This window comes from Chrysochloris asiatica, unplaced genomic scaffold, assembly GCF_000296735.1.
Source record: "Chrysochloris asiatica unplaced genomic scaffold, ChrAsi1.0 scaffold00206, whole genome shotgun sequence".
In the NCBI taxonomy this organism is placed as follows: domain Eukaryota; kingdom Metazoa; phylum Chordata; class Mammalia; order Afrosoricida; family Chrysochloridae; genus Chrysochloris; species Chrysochloris asiatica.
In genome coordinates this window covers 1,042,875-1,059,408 of record NW_006408724.1, presented here as the reverse complement: position 1 = coordinate 1,059,408, position 16,534 = coordinate 1,042,875, and positions in this window count along the sequence as shown.

Genomic DNA, 16,534 nt, shown 5'->3' with positions numbered 1-16,534 from the left:
CCCAGTGCATATTTTATACTTATGACACATCACAATTCAGATCAACTAGATGTAGTTATTGGTTTCTGGATTTGACAGCACAAGTATACAGTAATGTTTTCTATTTCTTCTCTGACTACCCAGGCTTAATACTTAATACATACTTTCAATATTGCTTAGGTCAAATCTCATATTTTCCAGATAAGAGAACTGAGTCCAGGAGAGGAAGCCTACAGTGAGCTGGGGAGAGCCCAGCCAAGGATCTTTCCAGGCCACACTGCAGGTCTAGGGTGTGATGACTAATGACACCTGTCGAGATAAGCAATAGGCCAATTGTTGCAGATGCTGCATTCTGGGCTCTGCCTTCAACTAGCAGTAGGATAAGCCTAAAATTGATCACTTGACAAATTCATTCATTCATTCATTCTATTACCTACTACATGCTGTTGCTATTGTTGTTCATTGCTGTTGAGGAGGCTCCCAGTTCATGGTGACTCCATATGTTACCGATTAGAACTGTTCCATAGGCTTTTCTTGGCTGGAATCTTTACTGGACACATTGCCAGACCTTCCTTCCATAGAGCCACTAAGTGGGTTCAAACTGCTGACTTATCTGTTAGCTACCAAGTGCAAACCACTGACTGCCATTCAGGCTCCCACTGTGTGAATGAATAAAGGCAACAGTTAATAAAGTGCCTAGTGACGGTGGTGCGTGCTTTCTCTGTGAGATGTTGACTCATGGGAACTCTGTAGGAGAGAGTGAAACTGCTCCCTAGGATTTTCAGGCTATCAATTTTGACAGAAACAAGTCGCTTCATCTTTCTCCTGTGGAGTTGCTGGTGGATTTGAACCACTGACTTTTCAGTGATCAGTTCAGCACTAACCCACGATGCCACCAGGACTTCTACACGCTAGATGCTATAAATGCAAATATACCCTGGAGAATCTCAGTCTATGAATCTATGAAGACAGACAGACAAAAGAATTGCAAAACTGTATGTTGATAGGTTCAACAATAAAGTGTGTAGTTTCCTAATAGCTCTGGGATAACGAAGAAGGGGACTGGCTAAAGGAGTTCTATAATGTGGCAGGAGTGCCGAGGGGGACCTACCTCACAGAGACCACAATTGCCACTGTTTACTCACTCATGCCTTTGTTCATCCAGGCAGTGACTATTTACTAAGCTTCCATTACCACCAGCACCACCACGCGCCTTTTAATCCATTCAGACTCATAACTACCCCATGTGTGAGAGAGTAGAACTGTCCACCATAGGGTTGCCAATGGCTGACTTTTGGAAGTAGCTTTCCAGTCCTTTATTCCGAGGCACCTCTGGATGGACTTGAACTGCCAAACTGTTTGCCAGTAGCTAAGTGTATTAGCCATTTACACCACCCAGAGACTCCAAGCTAAATACTAAACCAAATCCACTGCCATCAAGCCAATGACAACTCATGAAGTAAAACCACTCCTTAAGGGTTTCTGAGACTGTAAATCTTTACGGGAGCAAAACCTCTCATCTTTCTCCCACGGAGCAGCTGGTGAGTTTGAACCACCGACCTTGTGGTTAGTAGCCAAATGCTTCACTTACTACACCACTGGGAAATACAGTGATAAGTAAGACACACAGTCTGTATACCCAAGAAGGTTCCCTCATAACAGGGGAAATAGACCAAAAGCCATGTGTTCAAATGAATAAATAATTATTACTATGAGTCCTGATGTGCCACTGTAGGATAAGCGCTGGACAGCTAACCATAAAGTTGGTGATTCAAACCCACCAGCTGCTTCTTAGAAACCCTATATAAGGTCGCTATGAGTTGGAATTGACTCAATGACACCTCACAACATAGCAACTATGAAAAGAGAAAATGAAGCAATGTAGTTAGAAACGGGAATGATGGAATAGTTTGGCAAGCTGTTTGAGTTGGTGAGACAGAGAAAACCCCTGAGACTTGTATTGTTGTTGTTGCAGTTGTGTTGTCGAGTCAGTTCCAACTCATAGCTACCCTGTATCGAGCTTCCAAGAGTAGCTGTTGGGTTTAAACTGCCATCCCTGTCCAATGTTGATCCTACATTGCCACACCAGGACTCAGAGACTTGTATTAGTTAGCGTTAAACTAGCTGTTGCAGATATACAGGGAAACTCCAAAAGGTATACAAGGCTCAAAGGCAGTACAAGTTCATTTTGTTTTGTTTCATTTTTCTTCTCCCCTAACTCATATAAAATCCACAATGAATACTGTCTGATCAGCAGATAGCTCTTTTTCATGTAGTGACGCAAGAACCATCTTTTGTCTCTTTCATTTCCAACACATAGCTTTCATGTTTGCCAGGCTCTTCTGCATCGTGCTTGCTTGTTTTTGTATTTTTGAATGAGGTATTCAGGCCTATAAATAATACATATTTTTCTTCTTTTGCTCATGGTCAATTGTCACATCTAGTTGTAAGGAAGGTTGAGAAACATGAGAGAGCTCTGAAAAGTTTGCGGGAAAATGCCGTTGTCTTTTAATTTCATTTTCCCATGAACTTTTTGAAGCCCTCTTGTAAAGTCTGATGGTATGCCCAGGAAGAAGAGGAAACAGTTGGCAAACATCTAGCTAGCTTCTGTTACAGACTCAAAAGATTAAAATGATTTATCCCTGTATAGATTTAAGGGGAGAATGTTCTTGGCAGAGGAAACAATGGCAAAGACTCTGAGGCAAGAAAAGAAACTGCGTGTTTGAGGAGTTGGGGAAGAGCAGTGAGGATGAAGTATTGTGAGCAAAGGATAGAGGGATCTGAGAGAACTGTAAGGGAATGGACCAGGGTTGAATTAGGAGATGGATTTGGTCTTTTATTCAAGTGCAATAGGAAGGCATCAGAGGATTCAAGTAGGAGAATGGCATGAGCTTATTTACATTTGAGGAAGAAACTGTGTATCTGTTGTAAACCGAATTGTGTCTCTCAAAAAGGTTCCTCCAAGTCGTAAGGCCTGATATTTGTGACCATGACCTCCTTTGGAAATAGGGTCTTTGAAGATTAGCAACTAGTTACTAATCTGCCAACTTGTTATCACTGGGTCCATTCCAACTCAGGGCAACCTCATATATATCAGAATAGAACTGTGCTCCATGGGGTTTTTAACTGTTAATTTATTTTCCTTGTCATACCTTTGTTGGACCTCCAATTGTTTGGTTAGCCGCAAATGCATTAACCCCTTTGTACCACCCAGGGACTCCCAATCCAACTTAAGTGGGGTCCTTATTAAAAAGATGAGACAGACCACAGAAAGTCGGCCATATGAAGACTCATCCCTGGAGCAACCAGAAGGTGGGAAAAATGAGACAGGAACTCCCCCAAGGTATCTGAGATAAATCAAGTCCTGGTCAATATGTTGACTTGGTCTTTTAGCCTCCAGGACTGCGAGACTATAGACTTCCAATGTGGTAAGCCACCAAGTTTAAGGAAGTTTGTTCCTGCCGCCATAGGAAACTAACACAGCTTCACTCTGATTGTGTGATAGTCTCCGGTAGCAGCTGCCCCAGTTGCTGGGTACAGGATGCATGCTGATGACATCATGAACCATAAAAGACCGTATTCACTGTGGGCTAAAAATGTAATTAGAGCAGAAGGCCTGGGTTTTATTTTTGTTCTCACGAACTTCAGCAATGCCCTATTTTTCTATACTGCTCATTCTACTCCAATATCGTCCTGTATTTCCCATATACTAGAACTGAGAGTCCTGGTGTGGTGCTGTGGGTAAATGCGCTGGACTGAAAAGTTGGTTTGAATCACAAGGTTGATGGTTCAAGCTCACCAGCTGCTCCTTGGGAACTCTATACAGGTCATTATGGGCCAGAACCGACTCGACAGCAATTAACAACAGCAACAGAGTCGAAAAGTGGGGGTGGGAGTGAGAATGGATGAGTAAAGACAGTCTGAGCATGTGAAAGTTGTCACTATCTGGGGTCCATTTAGTCTCTGTGATTCTGAAAGGGCCTGTCAATTAGTACAAGAGATGATATTGGTGAATGTTAAGAATGGCTGAGACACCTGTTCCTTGGGAAGCTGGTGACATTGTTAATTCATTTCACACCAGCTCGTCAGGAACAGCTGGATTGGAGTAAAAGATCCGTGATGAAGAAGCAACAGGATTCTCCCTTTCCTGAGAGAAGCAGTTTCCCTTACCCCTAAAGTTCTCATTTTGGCTTTATACAACTCTGTACATGCAAACCCAAACTCCAACATCAGACTTAGCAGGCCCTTTACAGTTTTGCTAGTTTCCCACAGCTTTCTCTTTCCTCTGTTTGCTCCTACTTAATGCCTAAGGCAGTGGTTCTCAAAACTGAATGCGTCAGAATCACTCGGCAGAGCTCGCTAAAGCACAGATCGCTGGACCTAACTCCCCAACATTCTGTAGGTCTGGGTGGGGCCTAAGAATTTGCATTCCTAATAACAAGATGGTAACACATCATCCTGCTTCCATGTGGTCGGGGAAAACCAATTGCTAGCAATGGGCTTCATGCATGGTAAAGGGTCAGCAAAAACAGGGAAGGCCTCCATGAGAGGGACCCACATAGTAGCTCCCACAGTTGTTCAAATATACCACTGATTAGAAGAATGGCTAGGGCGAGAGCAATGTTTCATTCTGTTGTAAACAAGGTGTGGTGACTTGGAGCCAAGTCTGCAGCAACTAACAACCACCACCCCCGAAGTTCCCGGGTAGTGATGCTTCTGCTGATTGGGGATCATGCTTTGAGAACGACCACATGAAGAACAGATATGACACTGTAGGATAACCACTGGGTCATGGCGCTGCAGGATAATGCTCTGAACCACAAGATTGGTTTAAACTGCAAGGTCGGTGATTCAAATCCACCAGCTGCCCCTCAGAAACCCTATATAGGATCGCTGTTGGTCAGAACTGACTTGAAGGCGCTTAACAACAACTAGCTGCAAGGTTGGTGGTTCTAACACACCAGTCACTCCTCAGAAACTCTATTCAGGATCATTATGAGTCAGAACTGAGTCAACAGCTCTTAACAACAAACCAACAACAACATGAAGAGACTGAGAATACATCTTTGCAGTCAGGTAGCAAGTTGATTTAAAAGAAAAGAAAACAAAAACTCCAGTTGCCTTGGAGTTGATTCAGACTTATGGAGATTCTGTTTGTGCTAAGAAGACTGTTTCATTGGGTTTTCATGGATGTGACCTTTTGCAAGCAGATCATCAGATATTTCCCCCAAGATCTTTGTGGGTGGGTTCAAACCACCAACCTTTTGGATAATAGCTGTGTGTTATTTGTGACACCCAGGAACTCAGCAAATACAGTCCTTAAAACATAAGCAATTGCAGCAGATATTCACCATGGTCTGGAGTTGGACTGTTGGCACACAGTGTACCAAGGGCATATGTGTGTCTGTGTGTGCATGCACACACATGTGAGTACATGACCTCGAGAAGTCTTCAAAGACCACTGTTTTCTGCACAAATGGAAGTTGTTGTTAGGTACCACTGAGTCAGTACTGACTTATAGCAACCCTGTTGCTATACAACAGAACAGAACACTGCCTGGCCGATCTTGTGCCAACCTCAGCATTGTTGCAATATTTGACATTTGTTATCTGACAGTGTTCCACTGCTATTCATATGATTTTCAGTGACTAAATATTTGGAAGTAGTCCATATCTCCTTCTTCCTAGTCTATCTTCATCTGGAAGCTTTGCTGAAACCTGTCTACCATGAGTGACCCTGATGGTATTTAAAATACCAGTAGCATAGCTCCCAGATTTACAGCAACATGCAAGTCACCACAGTATGACAAGGTGACAGACAGATGAAAGTATCAGCAGGCATCAATATGGTTGGGAGAAAATTGCATATTCTTTCTCTATCATTTATTTCATGTGGTAAAAAAGGAACAATGATATTGTCTCTACCTCTTAGGGATGCATGGGAATTAATGAGCATCCACAAAAGTCTTTGACTTCATTCATATTAGTTGAACATCTATTTCCTGCCAGCACTGCTGGGTGTGGTGGAGACAGAGTGTAAACAAAACAGAGTAAGATCCTGATCAGGTGGAGCCTTCATTTAGTAGAAGAGCCAGGGAATAAGCAAACAGGAAGGTAAATATGTCATGTGTCAAAAGACCAGAAATGCTGTGGAGGACACAGAACACACATTGCATGCTGGGTGTGGAGGGATTTGCTACTCCTGTGACCTTGTGTGGTTAATGGGCAGACAGGCAGTTCTGATGTGTCGGTGTCTCAGCCTAGTAGACTTCGAGGAGGTGAGAGTGAGCTGTGTGGTTTTTGGAGGAGAGCGCTGCAGGCAGAGGGCATGACAAGGGTAAAAGCCTGAGTTGGGAACACCCTTGGTGTTTCAAGGAGTAGCCAAGAGGCTAGTGTGGCTTGTGTGGTGTGAGGGAAAAAAGGAGAGGGTGAGCAACCAGGCCAAAGAGGTAACTAGGCCAGACAATGTGGGGCATTGTAAGCCACTGTTAAGGTTTCAGTGAGGTGAGGTTTTTTGACGGTTTTGAGCAGAATAGGGGAAGAGGAGATATACAATTAATAGACTAGAAGGACCTTTCTGGCTGCCATGTGGAGAGTTTGTGGTAGTGAAGCAATGGTGAAGCAAGAAGAACAATTATGATACAGTTTCTGTCATGAGGCAAATTTTTTTGTTTTTTTAAGTTTTTATTGTGAATTGAGTGATAGTTTACAGGGGGGGATATCAGTTTGTTCCATTGCAATACTTACAATCCCCTGCATGCTTCATCATTCAACAGTATTTGCTTCAATTCCCTCTGGTGTTTTTTTTTTGTTTGTTTGTTTGTTTTTTTTGTTGTTGTTGTTTGGATGTGTACCAAAACACTCAGGAATATATGATCATTCAAACAGCCAAAGGGCACACCCTGCCCCCTGGCTGCCAGCACACATCCCTTCTCCTTCCATGAGTCTAGAATCCTCAGCTGTTCCATCTCTCCATGTCATCATCTCTGATGAGTCAAGTTTTGATAGTTGATTAGGATATAAAAGTGAAGGTGGTAATAAGAGGTTGAATTTTGGAGATATTTTGAAAGAAGAACCAATAGATTAACTACACAGTATTTTAGATGCAAGATGTGAAGCAACAGGGGAGAGAGAGAATAGAAGAAAGAGAAAAGAAAGAGAGAGCTAATGAAAAAGTACAGTTGTCATGAACTGAGGTGGGAAATCTGCCAAAGAAAATGGGAAAGATCACAGAAAATCACCTAAATGCTACAACCTTAGCAGAGCTGATGTTTTGATTTTTTTTTTTTTAAGTGATTTTTCTATTTTCCATTCACATCCACTTGGAACTTACAAATAATGATGGTCAACATAGTTGACAGGTATTGTGATCTCATTCAATCCTCACAACAGCTCTGTGGTAGGAAAAACACACACCCCAGAATAAATATGAAAAAGCTTCATCTGGTTAGGTCCCACCCAACTTGAAAGTGGTTGAACTGGGACTTTAATCTAGGACGATCTAATTTTTAAAATCCCAGTTATTATCGGTATTGTTAAGTGCCTTCAAGTCGGTTCCAACTAGTAGCAAACCTGTGTAGAGTTTCTGAGGCTGTAAATCTTTTCAGGAGCAGAAAGCTTTTATCTTTCTTCTGAGGAGTGGTTGATGGGCTTGAACCACCAACCTTGTGGTTTGAAGTCCGGTGTTTATCCTACAGAGCCACCATGCTCCTACTTATTACCCACTACAATACATACCTTTGTTTGTTTGTTTTTTCTTCTTTCTTTCCTATATCTATGTGTTGCTGCAGGATAATGCACTGGACTGCAGGGTCAGTTTGAACTGCAAGATCGATGGTTCAAATCCACCAGCTGCTCCTTGGAAACCTATACAGGGTCGCTATGAGTCAGAACTGATTTGACAGCACTTAACAACAACAACAAATATATCTATGCAGCCCAGAGAGCCTTTAGTCTTTCAGCTTTGGGAGTCATTCTTTCTTCTCCCTTGTACTGAAGGTGTTCCTCACCTCTCGCAATATTCCTGGATTCACTTTCCATGAGATTTCTGACATAGTAAAGATGGAGACTACCAGGGGTAGACTAGTATTCTACAAAATGAGGTTTTTTAGCTTGCTGCAACTCCGGAGTCTGCTCCTGGGAAACCATAGAGTGCCTTTTCAAACAAAGAAAGAGACAATGGGATTATAGAATTTGAAGAAAGGGTGGAATTTAGCTAGAACTAAAATAAAGCAAGGTTTTCAAAGAAAGCAGGACTGGTGTAAAGGGAAGAGCGTCAACCTGAGCTGAGAAGTTGACTTGGATCCTGTTTCCTTGGAAACCACATGGTTAAGGCAAAAGAAGAGTTGATGGCAAGTCCACTGTTGTGGAGTTGATTGCGACTCATAAGGACACTGTGGGACAGAGGAGAAGCTCCCAGTAGGGTTTCCAGTGCTGTACATCTATGCAGAAGTAGACTCTTCTTTCTCCTGCAGAGCGGCTGGTGGGCTCAAACTGCTGACCAGGTTAAACGTTTAGCTACAGTACCACCAACAACACTCCAGATAGTGTATCCAGAAGCCTTACCTGAAGCTCTGCATGTGGGTTGGAAATCAAGGGTCTTCTCTGTGTCTCAGTGACCTCAGCTCTCCCAGGCAAGGAGTAGGAGATTTCCAACTGAACATTTCCTAGAAGTTCTATTACTTTAAAGAATAAGGTTTCTCAATACCATATCTTTTGCTCATCAAGAGAAGCAGTTTTTCACTGGCTCACTGAGCCAAGCCAGCTTTGGGACTCCTAGACTTTGTGTCCATGGTTGCTGTTTTTATTTTAATGGTTTTGCTTTGATTTAAAAACAAAACAAAACAAAACAAAACATTCTGTTGTGGTTTGGGTGAAAGTCTACAGAGAACTTAGTTTTCCCATTCAATAATTATATACATTTTATTTTGTGACATTAATTGCAACCACCTCAATGTAACAGCACTCTTCCCATGCCCTCTCTGCATTTACCATCTCCCTTTGCACATCTTTCCTGCCTTCCAGCTACTGTTTTTCTTACCAACCAACTTCACCCATCTCTGACCTTGAATCTGTCCATTCCCATAAAAACCACTGATTTGCTGTGATGTAGAATTTTTGCAGGATTTGTAATCATGGCATGAATAGTACAATGAAGGCAACAATGTGGGAATACTAATATAGTTGTCTTAAAAATCATTTTCCTGCCTCAGGAAACGGCACATTGGCTAAGTCTTGCTTACTGCCAATTTCTCAGGCCTCTCAGAACAAATATAGGCTTGTCTACAAAAAGCATGTCTCAGTAGAAAAGACAGACAAAAAAATAATTTAAATAAAGTACATAATTAATGTATGTCCTTAAGATTCTCCCTTTGTCTCTTCACCTTTTGGGGCTTCTCAATGCCCCACTCAACAAAATATTTTAATACACCTCCTATGTTATGCACAGCAGTTCTACTTTTCTTTTCCTTCTTGTAAATAGAGATGTGGGTGGCTGGAGTCCCCTTCATCTTTCATGTGTAGAGAGGTTCACCAAGCTAAGGGATGGGAACCTGGCTGAGTAGGGTCAAGAGAGCATATAGGAGATGCAATGGGAAGGGAGACAATCAGCTAAGAGGCTCCCTGAGGTACATTCATAGGAAAGCCTACGTCTTCGGACACCAGCAACGCTATTATAATACGCTCTTAAGATGCAAAAAAACCCAAAACAAAACAGGTGTAGCATGATTTTATTTCACATACACATGTTTTAGAGTTACAATAGTATTCTATCAAATAGGTTTGGTTGAATTAGAATGGATGAGCCCAAGATAAGCAGCTGGCATTTTTTTTATCTTGAAGACAGATTTTAGGATCAGCAAATAGGAGAAGATAAGTGGAACAATGTTGTTCTTCCTGCACAAGGAGCCAGAGCTTTCCATGCTTGGGCCAGTCCTTGGAGTAAAGGAGAACTTCACCTGGGCTGTTGGATAACCTAAGCTAAACAATGAAGCAAATTCTGACCTTTGTCTACAGAGCTGTCATTTACTTATTGAGCAAAGGTTTCATTCTGCGCCAGATACAGTGCAAAGGTAGAAAGATCAGACTTGTTCTCAAAGACCAGGGCTTAGTGTGAAAGACAGATGAGAAAATAAACGATTTGAATGAAATAAATGATGTGAAATGAACTTCAGTGGCATTATTCCCAAGAAAAATTAGACGTCTGAGAAAACCAGTTGCCTTCGAGTAAATTTTGACTCATGGTGACCCCGTGTGTTTCAGAGTAGAACTGTGTTCTGTAGGATTTTCAAAGGCTGATTTTTCAGGACTAGGTTTTTCAGGCCAGGCATTTCTTCTGAGATACCTCTGGGTAGATTTGTACTTCTTAAACGTTTTGGTTAGAATTCATGCATATTAGTTATTTATACTACCCAGAGACTCTGGACATCAGAGAAGGGACCTCAAGTACTATGGACAAATTATCCAATTACAAATGGCCAAGCAGTAGAGTACTAACTGAAAGTTTGGTGGTTTGAACCCACCCAGAAATACATGGAAAGGCAGGTCTGGCGATTTTCTAAAAAAATCACACAGCCTTGAAAACAACAGTTGAACTCTGTGATGCACGTGGGGTTACCTGGAGTCAGAATGAACTCAACAGTAGCTAACAACAAGAGCAAAATTTTAGTGCAACCAGGCTAAAGTTAATGAAGCTGTGGATGTCTAGACTGAGTTATTAGTATGCATTTGTCAGGAGCGACCAGTCACTGGAGTAGGATATCATGTTTGGTAAGGTAGAGGGTCAGAAAAAAAGAGGAAGACCCCCAACGAGATGGATTGGCCAGGTGGCAGCATTGATGGACTCAAGCATGGCAACAGTAGTGAGATTGGCCCAGGATCGGGCAGTGTTTCATTCTGCTGTGCATAGGGTCGCTATGAGTCGGTGCCTACTCGATGACACCTAACAACAACAAAAACAAAGGGGGAAAAGGTAAGAGGGAACAGAATATTCAGATAGGGCTGGGTAGAGGATACATACAGATAAAATGGTTGGAAACAGGCTGGGAAAATGATAAAAGGCAGATCATAAAAGATTGTGTTGCCATGCTATAGAACCTGCAATTGTGGAGAACAGTTGTTCTAGTTAGGTGCCATCCAGTTGGCTCCCACTCATAGTGACCCCATGCACAACAGAATGAAACATTGGTTCTGAGCCATCCTCACAATTGTTATTACCTTTAAACTCATTCCTGCTGCTACTGTGTCAATCCATCTCCTCATGAGCACAATTAAGTGTTTTGGAATATGCATTCTTCTTAATGCTATCCATAGCTTGTCATGATCCACACAATTGAAAGCCTTTGCACAGTCAATAAGGCATAAGTAAACATCTTTCTGGTATTTTCTTATTTTAATCAAGATCCATTTGATGTCAGTAATGGTATCCCTTATTACATGTCCTCTTCTAAATCTGGCTTGGATTTATGGCTGTTCTTTGTGAATATACTGTTGCAGCCACTTAAAAATGATTTTCAGCAAAATTTTACTTGCATATGATATTAATGATATTGTTTGATGATTTTTAAATTCTGTTGGGTCACCTCTCTTTGGAATGGGCACAAATGTGGATCTCTTCTAATTGTTTGACCAGGTAGCTCTCTTCCAAATTTCTTGGTATAGATGAATGAGTGCCTCCAGTGCTGCATCATTTTGTTGGAACATTTCAATTTGTATTCCATCAGTTCCTGGAGCCTTGTTTTCTGCCAATGCCTTCAGTGCAGCTTGGATTTCTTCCTTCAGTACCATTGTTCTTGATCGTAAGCTCTTGAAATGGTTGAACATCAACCATTTCTTTTTGGAATAGTGACGCTGGTAGCGTAGTGGTTACGAATCGGGTTGCGAACCTTAAGGTCAGCGGTTCGAAACTACCAGCTGCTCTGCGGGAGAAAGATGAGGCTTTCTACTCCCGTAAAGATTTACACCCTTGGAAACCCTGTACAGGGTCACTATGGGTCAGAACTGACTCGACGGCACTTAACAACAACAACAACAACATATACCTTGTATCTTCTTTTGATGCTTTTTGCATGATTCAATATTTTGGCCATAAAATCCTTTACTGTAGCATATGAAGGTTTGAATTTTTCTTCAGTTTTTTCAGCTTGACAAATGCTGAGCATGTTCTTCCCTTTGGTTTTCTAACTCCAGGTATTTGCTCATTTCATTATAATATTTGACCTTGTCTTCTTGAGCTGCCCTTTGAAATTTGCTGTTCAGCTCGTTCACTTCCTTGTTTTTTCCATTTGTTTTATCTTCTTTGTGCTCAAGAGCAAGCTTCAGAGACTCCTCTGACATCTACTTTGGTCTCTGCTTTTCCCCCTGTCTTTTTAACATCCTTTTGTTTTGTTCCTTTATAATGTTTTTGGTGTCATCCCATAGCTCTTATGGCCTTAGGTTACTAGTGCTTAATCTGTTATGTCTATTCTTTAGATGATCTTTAAATTCAGGTGGTATATATTCAAGGTCATATTTGGGCTCTCACAAGCTTGTTTCAGTTTTCTATAGCTGCAGCCTGAACTTGCATATGAACAATTGATGGTGTGTTCCACAGTTGACTCCCGGTCTTGTTTTGGGTGGTGATTTTGAGCTTTCCCACTATCTATTCCCATAGATGCCGTGAATCTGATTTCTGTATATTCTATCTGGTAAGGTCCGTGTGTATAGTTTTCTTTTATGCTGCTTAGAAAAGGTATTGGCAATGGAAAAGTCATGGACCTTGCAAAACTCTATCATGTGATCTCTGGCATCATTTCTCTAACCAAGGCCATATTATCTACTACTGATCCTTCCTCTTTGTTTCCAACCTTTGTATTCTAATCACCAGTAATGATCAATACGTCTTTACTGCATGTTTGACCATTTACAGACAGAAGGAGTTGGTAGAATTCTTCAATTTAAATGTGAATAATAGTGGTATTAATTGGTGTTCCTTATAGGTCTATGAGTGTTATAGTATCACAGACAGCATGGTACTTCAGGATAGATTTTCAAATGTTCTTTTTTCTGAAAATTTTGATGCCATTCCTCTTGTATTTGTCATTCCTCTCATAGAAAATTGTGATCGTCAGATTCACAATGGCCAATACCAGTCCACTTCAGTTTACTAATGTCTAGGATATGAATTTTTATGTATTCCTTTTCATTTTTGACAGCTTCCAATTTTCATGGGTTCATAGTCCTTACATCTCATATTTCAAGTATTGATGGATATTTTCATGTGTTTCTCCTCATTTTGAGTTATGTCCATCAGCAAATAAGATCATAAGAGCTTTATTCCATTCCCATCTTCAGGGTCAGCTCGACTTTCAGGAGGCAGTTCTTCCCCAGTTATAGTCTAGGTGCCTGCTACCCTTATGGGCTCATCTTCTGGTACTATATCTGACAACGTTCCATTGTGATTCATAAGGTTTTCAGTTGCTAAAAATTATGAAGTAGTCCGCCTCTCTTTCTTCCTACTCTGTCTTAGTTTGGAAGCTCAGCTGAGATCTGTTCATCAGGGGTGACCCTACTGGTATTTAAACTACTGGTGGCATAGCTTCCAGCATCAGAACATTACGAGCCACCACAATAAGACAAACTGACAGACAAATGGTGGGGAGGACACTTACCACCCTTTAAACTGTCCTTAGAGACAGGGGAGCATCAGCTATCTTTTTTTATATATACTGACCTTAATCAATAAATGTGAAACTTAACTAAGGAGAGTGAAGTGATCGTATGTGTCCATTAGGAATATGATTCTGGGTGTCCATGGAAGAGGCAATTTTTATAATACAGGAGAGAGTTGTGAAGTCGTAGTGACCGTGTTGGAAGAAAGGATATAAAATCCCACTAACCGATGCATTGGACTACAAGGTCAGCTTGAGCTGCAACACTGGTAATAAAAACCAATCAGAAATTCTGCTCCTCAGAAATCTTATATAGGGTCGCTATGAGTCAGCACTGACTCGACGGCACTTAACAACAATCAGATAAGCACTGGACTGCTAACTGCAAGGATGGTGTTTTAAACCCACCAACCACTCCTATACTATACACTCCTATACTATACAGGGTTAGTATGAATTGGAACCAACTGGAAAACACCTAACAACAGCAGCAACCACATGTGTATTGCTGCGAGTGGTCTCTAGGAGCACAGTGTCGGAAATCCAGCACCTCACTGAGCCAAGGGAGGGAAGAGCCCCTGCCTGCAAACTCTGTAAAGGTTGGAGCAGATATGAGGAGATCATGCTCCTAGGAACCATCCAGAGATGTTCACCAGCTCTCCAGGCCTGAACGGGCTCAGGAGGATGGAGGAACTATTTAAGGGCTGTTTCTTCGAGACTGCATATCGACTTAGTAGGTAGATGGGTGTAGTATTTCATCGTCTTTTCACATTTTGACTTCATCTGTAATGTGGACATGCCCATCGGCCTGTGAGGGATGCTCTCCATTAGGCTGCGGGTGTTTGCTGATGTACAATTAATAATTGTTAACAGCTCCATTATAATGAACACCCAAGAGTAAACCACCCCATATATCTTCACAACATGAATAAGAAGCATCATTTAATAAAATACTAGGAGAAATGACAGGCATGAAAAATGTCCATGATACATAGAGTGTGAGGATGAAGCTATGGCTTTTCTTAGACATTGAAAATCACTTGACTATTTATTGAGCATCATCTATGTGCCAAGCACTGTGGTAGGCATGAAGACTAGAGCTGTGAACAAGTAAAGAGTCCAGCTTTGAAGGAGCTGGCACTTCGTGGAAGAGGCAGACAATAATCATCCTAATAAAACCCTTTGTGAGAGGGTTGGTTCTGACATGTAGCGACCTAGACGACAGAATAGAACTGCTCTACAGAATCTTTACAAAAGCAGACAGCCACCTCTTTCTTCTTTGGAGCAGTTGTTGTTTGTTTTTGTTAAGTGCTGTGGAGTCAGTTACCACCCATAGCGACCCTGTAGAAGGTTTCTAAGGAGCAGCTAGTGAGCTTGAACTGACTGTGGTTCAAACTGACTGCAGTCCAGTGCACTAACTCACAGCACCACGTCAGGACAAATTGCCATCCCTTCTGTTAATAGCTGAGTGCTAATTAACAACTGCGTTAGTAGGGCTTCTTTATCACACTTTCCACAACCTGATGATCTTGTTCATTTGTTTATTACTGCTTTATTGTTTGAGAATCCCTGGTGATGCAGGGGTTAAAGCACTCTGCTGTTAGCTGAAAGGAGAGCGGTTCGAACCTACCAGTCACTCTGTAGGGGATAATGGTGGCAGTCTACTTTTATAAAGATTGTTGTTGTTAAATGCCATCAAGTCGGGTCCAGCCCATAATAACCCCATATAGGGTTTCCGAGGAGCAGCTGGTGAGCTTGAACTGCCGACCTTGCAGTTCAAACGGCTTTGCAGTCTGGCGCATTAACTCACAGTGCCACACCAGGACTCCATAGAGCCGTGGAAATCCATTGGGGCAATTCTGCATCCTATAGGGTAGTTACGAGTTAGAATCAACTTGATGGCAACCTTTTTTTTTCAGGTGCAATTGGAGAGTGTGAATTGAGAGGGTGACATGATGGGAAGACCTACTCACGTAGTATTCGCATTTCCTGTTGCTGCTATAACGAAGTGCAGGCATGCCTTGTTTGAGCTTTGCAGACACTGCATTTCTTTATGGATTAAAGATTTGTGGCAACACTGCACCAAACAATCCTTTGGAGCCATTTTTTTCAGCAGCCTGCACTCACTTCCTGTCTTTGTATCACCTTTTGGTTGATTCTCACAATGTTTCAAATGCTTTCAGAATGTAATTGCACACTTAATAGACTACAGGATAGCTGAACTGTAACATTTGTAAACACTGGGAATCCAGCAGATTGTGGGACTCACTTTGTCATGATATTTGCTTTATTGCAGTGTTCTGGAACTGAACTTGTAATATCTCGGAAGTATGCCTGTACTACACAATGGGTAGCTTACAACAACAGAGATGTATTCCTTTCATGATTCTGCAGGCTAGAAGTCAAATTTAGTGTGTTGGCTGGGCTGTGGTCTCACTGAATGCTCATAGAAGAAGATTTTTTTCCTTCTCTGTTCCTAATTCTGGTAGCAGCAGACATTCCTTGGATTTGGGCAGTATAACTTGAACTCTGCCTCCATTTCACATGATCATCTGCCCTCTGCCTTTCTCTATCTTTGTGTCAGAGGAAGACACCAATCATCTTGGACTAGGCATCCCTGGGTGGCACAAATAGTTAAGCACTCAACTACTAAATGAAAGATTGATTGTTTGAATTTTGTACAGGCACCTCAGAAGAAAGGCCCAACAATGTACTTCTGAAAGGTAACAGCCATTTAAAACCCTATGCATAGCTCTGCTCTGGAACACTTGGTGTAGTTACGAGTTGGAATTGACTCAATGGAAACTGGTGGGCATACTCATTCTAGAATAAACACCAACCACAAACCGCAAGGTTGGTGGTTCAAACTCACCAGATTTTCCTTGAGAAACCTATACAGGGTAGCTGTGA